The sequence below is a fragment of the Emys orbicularis genome, chromosome 12 (assembly GCF_028017835.1).
Source record: "Emys orbicularis isolate rEmyOrb1 chromosome 12, rEmyOrb1.hap1, whole genome shotgun sequence".
In the NCBI taxonomy this organism is placed as follows: Eukaryota; Metazoa; Chordata; order Testudines; family Emydidae; genus Emys; species Emys orbicularis.
In genome coordinates this window covers 53188240-53194709 of record NC_088694.1, presented here as the reverse complement: position 1 = coordinate 53194709, position 6470 = coordinate 53188240, and positions in this window count along the sequence as shown.

Sequence of the window (6470 nt, the reverse complement as noted above, 5' to 3'; positions counted from 1 at the left end):
AACACTGCCCCAGGGGAGCCAGTGTCAGAGGCGCTAAGCGGGCACTGCTCTTCCTGAAGTCAGTGAGAGCTGCCGGAGCCCAGTGCCTCCAAAAATCTGCCTTCGAGCTGCAATTCGTTATGGGAGGAGGGACATGTTGAGGGGAAAGGCGCGGGACTGGGTTAAGAAGATTTGGGTTCAGTCCTGGTCTTTGCCAGACACTGCCTGAGAGAAAGTGGGTAACTCAGCTCAGCTCTCTCCCTGCCCAGTCCCCATCTACAAAAATCCCCCTCCCCACTCGGGCGTCACTCCCACATCCCAGCAGCGATACACGAGGCCTTTCCTTAGCAGCAGCTGCAGCTCTGGGTGTGGCCAGACAGGGTCGCTGCTCCCAAGCACAATGGAATCCTACCGCAGCCAGGATCAGCCTGTGTGGGGACAGCTCATAATTCCCGTTGTCCTGTCATATCATCCCCTGTTTCCAGGGCTTCAGGGGGCGTGACAAGTCTTATCAATGTAGGGAAAGGACAAGGAATCAGAGAGACTTCTGAAAATTAAAGGCAATATCATGACAATGATTATCTCTAAGGAACAAAAACTTTATAATCACAATAACAAACAGGAGGTGCCCAAAACTATGGTGATGGGCATCAGTAAAAGAACCTAGTCTAGTACATAGAACCGGCTATACGGGTCAGAGCAATGGTCCATCTCGCCCAGTAGCCTCTCCTCTCACAGTGGCCAATGCCAGGTGCTTCAGAAGGAATGAACAGAACAGAACAGGGCAATTTATTGAGTGATCCGTCTCCTATTGTCCAGTTCCAGATTATAGTAGTCAGACGTTTAGGGACAACAGGAGCATGGGGTTTTGTCCCTGACCATCTTGGCTGATAGCCACTGATGCCCTTATGTGCCGCATAACACAAGAACTCTGGGTCACCCAATGAAATTCATAGGCAGCGTGTTTAAAACAAAGAAAAGGAAGTATTTCTTCACACAACGCACAGTCAACCCGTGGAACTCTTTGCCAGAGGATGTTGGGAAGGCCAAGACCACAACAGGATTCACAACAGAACTAGGTAAATTTATGGAGGATAGATCCATCAATGGCTATTAGCCAGGCTGGGCAGGGATGGTGTCCCTAGCCTCTGTTTGACAGTGGCTGGGTGTTGGTGATGGGATGGATCACTTGATGATTCCCTGTTCTGTTCATTCCCTCTGGGGCACCTGGCACTGGCCACTGTCGAAAGATAGGATACTGAGCTAGATGGACCATTGGTGTGAACCAGTGTGGCAGTTCTTATGTTCTCCATGAATTAATCTAATTCTTTTTAAATCTAGTTTTAGTTTTGGCCTTCACATCATCCCATGGCAATGAGTTCCACAGGTTAACTGTGTCTCGCATGAAGAAATACTTCCTTAGCTTTGTTTTTAAGCTGCTGCCTATTAATTTCATTGGGTTTCTCATACTATGATGGAAAGAAAGAAAGAAAGAGGAAGGAAGGAAGGAGTCAGATCACACAGCATTCGCTAATAGCCGGTTCAGTTCCCTGCCTGGTTACACAGCTCTGAGAGAGCAACTGAAGGAAGGAGCTAAAAAGCTCGGGTGGTTTCACCCTTTCCAAGGGTGACGTCCCAGCGTCTGATCTTTATGCAAATCTCCCAGCCAGGTTCCCCGTTGAAATAGCAGCTCCTGGGTTCTCACGGGACACGCCTGGATTTCATTTTTTGTCGCTTTTCTTTTCACCTTTTAAAAAAGATGGGAAATGTGTTGTTACTTCTGGTTTTACTCGCTCTCTCGCCCTGTAAGTCAGGAGGAGAAATTCGGGGGAAATGATCAAACCCTGAGAAAGGGAGGTCAGGATTAAACTGTTACGTGTCCTGTCTTTGCAGGTGACTGGTCCCAAATCCAACTAGTCCAGTCAGGGTGAAGCCGGGAGAGACCCTCACACTGACCTGGCCGGACTCCACCAGGCTGATCTGGGAATAGACACCTGCAGAGGGGTGAATAAAGGGGAAATATTGCAGTGATTCCCAGAGGCACAATTATTAGGGGACATGCGGTACCGGGCGCCCAGCGGCAGCGCAGGTCCCGCCCGTACCCGCTGGGAGCAGCAAGAGGAAGGCGATGGTCAGGCTGGAGATCATGTCTGCGGCTGGTGGCTCGTTCCCCAGGCGGGATGGGAAGCTGAAGCCCGGCGCTGGCTCTGAGCCGGGTGAGCGGCCTGCAGCTGGGCTTTGAACAGGGCCCCGGGGAGCTCATTTGCATGGGCCGGGGGGGGTTGGACAATAGAACGGGGGGGGCCTAGGAGGTGTGTGATGCAGTGTCGCGTTGTTAAGTCTCACGGCAGGTGGATTCCAGAGTCCGGCTGTAACACGGAATGTTCCCTTCTGCTCTTTCTTCTGCCCGCCGGAGAGTTGGAACTGTGAAATCACTGACTGGACGGATCTATCTATCTATCTGTCTGTCTCTCTCTGCCACACCCCCTTTTTGCTGTTGGTGTTAATGGTATAAATTAGGAGCTATTCCTTGTTCATGAAAATCTGGAAAATTGGGATGGAGACAAACTGTGCAAAGATGCTTCGAGAAACGTTATGTTTTGGGCTGTATTCGTAGAGAGAGTTTTGGAGTCAAATTCCTTACTCTGAGGAGACGGGTCGGTGCTGCAGGGCTAGGATAAAAGTGACACGTGATGCTCAGGCGCTGGATGGGCCCGTGTGATGACATACCCTGCTGTATGCTGTGAGCGCCGTTAGTGTATTAACCGATACAAGGCTGGGAAGGGGCTGGAGTGACTGGCCAGCTAGTACAGTGAGAAAATTACCATATTCAATGCCTTTGCAATTCACAGCTTCTCCAGACAGCTCCAACTTCTGTTTACATGGGACTGGCCTGAGATCCAAGGACAAGACCTTGTATTACTGTGCAGAGACCCCGGTGCTGGGAGCACGACTGTCTCCATTGTAACTAACCACAGAGAGGGGGGCCAGTTAAACATGGACATTGTTCTTTAACTTCCCGCACACTGCCCTGTCCCTGGACATCAGGAATTGAGAGACAGGATGGATCACTCCGTGATGACCTGTTCTGTTCATTCCCTCTGGGGCACCTGGCATTGTCCACTGTCAGAAAACAGGATACTGGGCTAGATGGATCATTGGTCTGACCCAGTGTCGCTGTTATATTCTCAGAGGATGTGGCATTATTTCCAAAGCGATTTTCATAGATTCCGAGACCAGAAGGAACCCTTGTGATCATAAGGAATGGTGTCCCTAGCCTCTGTCTGTCAGAGGGTGGAGATGGATGGCAGGAGAGAGATCACTTGATCATTGCCTGTTACGTTTACTCCCTCTGGGGCACCTGGCATTGGCCACTGTCGGTAGACAGGATACCGGGCAAGATGGACCTTTGGTCTGACCCGGTACGGCCTTTCTTATGTTCTTATGTTCTTAGTCTGACCTGGAGAATAACAAAAGGCCACTGAAAGTGCGTCTGTGGGAGCTAGGCCCCCGAAAACTCTGTGAAATCCATTGGAATCGGGCTCCTAACTCCCTTAGTTTCCTAGGAAAATCCCAGCCCAAAGGAAGAGTTAGTCGTTTGAAGCTGGCATTTATCAGACACCCGCAGAGAAAAGCAACAATACAGGAGGAGATTATTTGAGAAGGGAAGTGCACAAAATGAAGTAACTGTGGCTGGGATTCTCAAACCGACTAGGGGAGTGAGGTGCTCAAATCATGGTGAAATTGGTGGGGAAGCAGAGTCCTAAACACCGTTTAACTTTTTTTAAAGGCGGGAAACCTACCGCTATACTTCCAATACAATCTTATAGGAAAAAATTATCTTTCACACCTCGCTGACCAAGACATTGCCTTGTTCTCTAGCCAATAAATAAATAAAAATAAACAAATGTTCTCCTTCAAGGTTTCATCCAACGCCCTCTAAACCTAAGAGGAGTATCTGTGTTGATTGCAATAACGTTTGGGTCGAGCCCTAGAGCCATGTATAGAGATTTGAGGGCGTAAAAGGCAACTGGTGATTTCTCCCTTCGGCAAAAGGATATTCTGGAACCCAGCACACTGTGCTGGGTGCTGTACAAACACAGAGAGTCCCCTCTGAGCCTTAGTCACAGGCATCCTGCTGACCAAGGACAGATGTTCGTACCGCTTATTAAGAGGGAAATATGTAAATTACGGTGCCAGTTGCCTATTAAAATCTGTGTCTCTCTCTGCCCAGCTAGACCTGGGAACACAGTCCCCAGTCCCCTGTGTCTGTGCGGTTACCAGACATTTGCTCTGAGAACTTTCCTCTCCAGCACCAGGGAAAATGAGAGTTCTGCTCCTTTTCATGTTCACTGTGGTGGCTCTGGAAGGTATTCTTTCCACTGAGTCACTGGCAGAGCTAAAATAATATTACATTATTGTTGGTTTTATACCAATATTTGTCACATGTCCTTATTCCCAGGTGCCCGGTCCCAGGTGCAGCTGGTGGAGTCCGGAGCGATGTGAAAAAGCCCGGAGACTCTCTCCGCCTCTCCTGCAAAGCCTCTGGGTTCCCCTTCAGCAGCTACTACATGAGCTGGGTCCGTCTGGCTCCCAAGAAGGGGCTGGAGTGGGTGGCTGAAATTAATGAGCAGGACTGGCTCTAGACACCAGCAAAACAAGCACCTGTTTGGGGCGGCACATTTCCAGGGGTGGCATTCCGGCCGATGTCTTCAAAAATTCCAACATCAAGCCCCAGCTCTCCTCGGGCAACAAAGTGCCCAGCAACTGCCTGGATGTGGCTGCAGTGGCCCTCCGGGCTACTGCTACAATGTCTGCCTGACCCCGGAGTCCGCCAAGGGCGACTTCATGTTCCTAAAGCCCTACAGCCCCAGTCCCCCGAGGAACAACGAGAAAGCCGCTGAGAACTTGCCAGGGCCGGGAAGGAAGCCCCGAGCGGCCAATAACACCATCAGTGCTGCCAGCCAGGTAACCCTGCGCTGCCGTACAGCCAGTGGGGATGAGTGAGACGCACCGGGAGAGAGTGCCATGAAATACCCCTTCAAGGGTTAGCCCGGCTTTCCCCTTCTTCTCTCCCTCCCGCCCCCTTGGAAACGAATCTGAGCCGGGAGAAATCCTTTCATTCAGGCACAACTTTTTAAAGCTAATGACCCGACCCTTTGATCAAGTGGCAGTGTCGGGATTAGCCCCCGTCAGACAGCAGCCAATTCTCCAGCGCGCTCCTCACCCATGTCAGTTAATGATCTGGGGAACGTCAGGCTCATTTGAAATGAGCGAACGTAGCAGAAAGCGCTCAGAAGCAGCAGCCCAGCGCCTAGTAAGACTGAACTACGGAGCGTGCCCAGGAAAGCCAAGGGCTGTCTCAGGAGATAACTGTCCCCTTTTGAGGGCTCTCGCTCAGCCTCCGATCGCGGCTCCACAACCCCGCAGCCTTCCTTCAAGGGACCCAGGAATGACACGGGGCAGCAAAGCACGCGGGGATTTAAGCCTCTGGAAATGTCCCTCTCTAGTCTGTATTTCCCCTCCGCACATATCACAGGCGCACGAGATACTCAGGCGCTCCAGTGGCCCGTGGGGCTTTTCATCTCCTTTGTCTCAATAAGAAATTCAGGCAGATACACCCGGCTTAAGCAGATTCAGATGCAGTCGTTGCCCAATGCTGCATCAGTACTGCACCCAGTCAAACAAAACAAAACAACAACATTGCAAAGTGCAAACGTGTAAAAGCCAAAAAAAAAGGGGGGGGGCAAAATTATTTTTGCTTGGGGCGGCAAAAAACCTAGAGCCGGCCCTGGCCATAGAGCTATGTCGTGTCTATTTATAGATTTATTTGACTCCCTGCCCTGTACATTGTCTCACTTCTATTAGCCTCATCAATGAACTGGTCTCCAGCCGGTCTGAGAGCCTAGTACCATGGTGCATTATGGAGCCAGCCACCCATCCACCCTCATCGTCTGAGTATCCTTCAGTGTAACTGTCTATGGAACATTCCCCGAGAACATTCTCTCTCTCTCTCTCCAGTGCGTGTGGGGATATGAAAGGGAACATGAGTGTAATGGGAATGGAGATCTGTGTTTCAGCGTGAATGTTGATACTTGTCTGAAAGTCAGTGGGAATGGAAATATTTTTGTTGTTGTTGTTTGTTATTATCCCTCAATATTACATCCTGGGGATGTGTAGAGGTCTCGTCCGAGGTTCGGCCCTCAGTGGGGCTGTGGGGTATCCCACCGCCTCGCTCTGGTCTGCTGTCAGTCCTGGTCCGGCGGTAGTGTGGGACAGCAAACACACGGTTAGGGGCTCAGGTCCTTAAGCAGGGGCTGAGCCAATAGGTCAGGAAAAGCCCCGGGCCCTCAATCAGGGCGGGGCAGCAACTACTCAGTCTGGGGCTCAGGCCCTTAAGCAGGGGCTGAGCCAATAGGTCAGGAACCCAGGCCCTTAAGCAGGGGCTGAGTCAATGTGTTTGTAGCGGCCCAGACCCTAGGTCAGGGCGG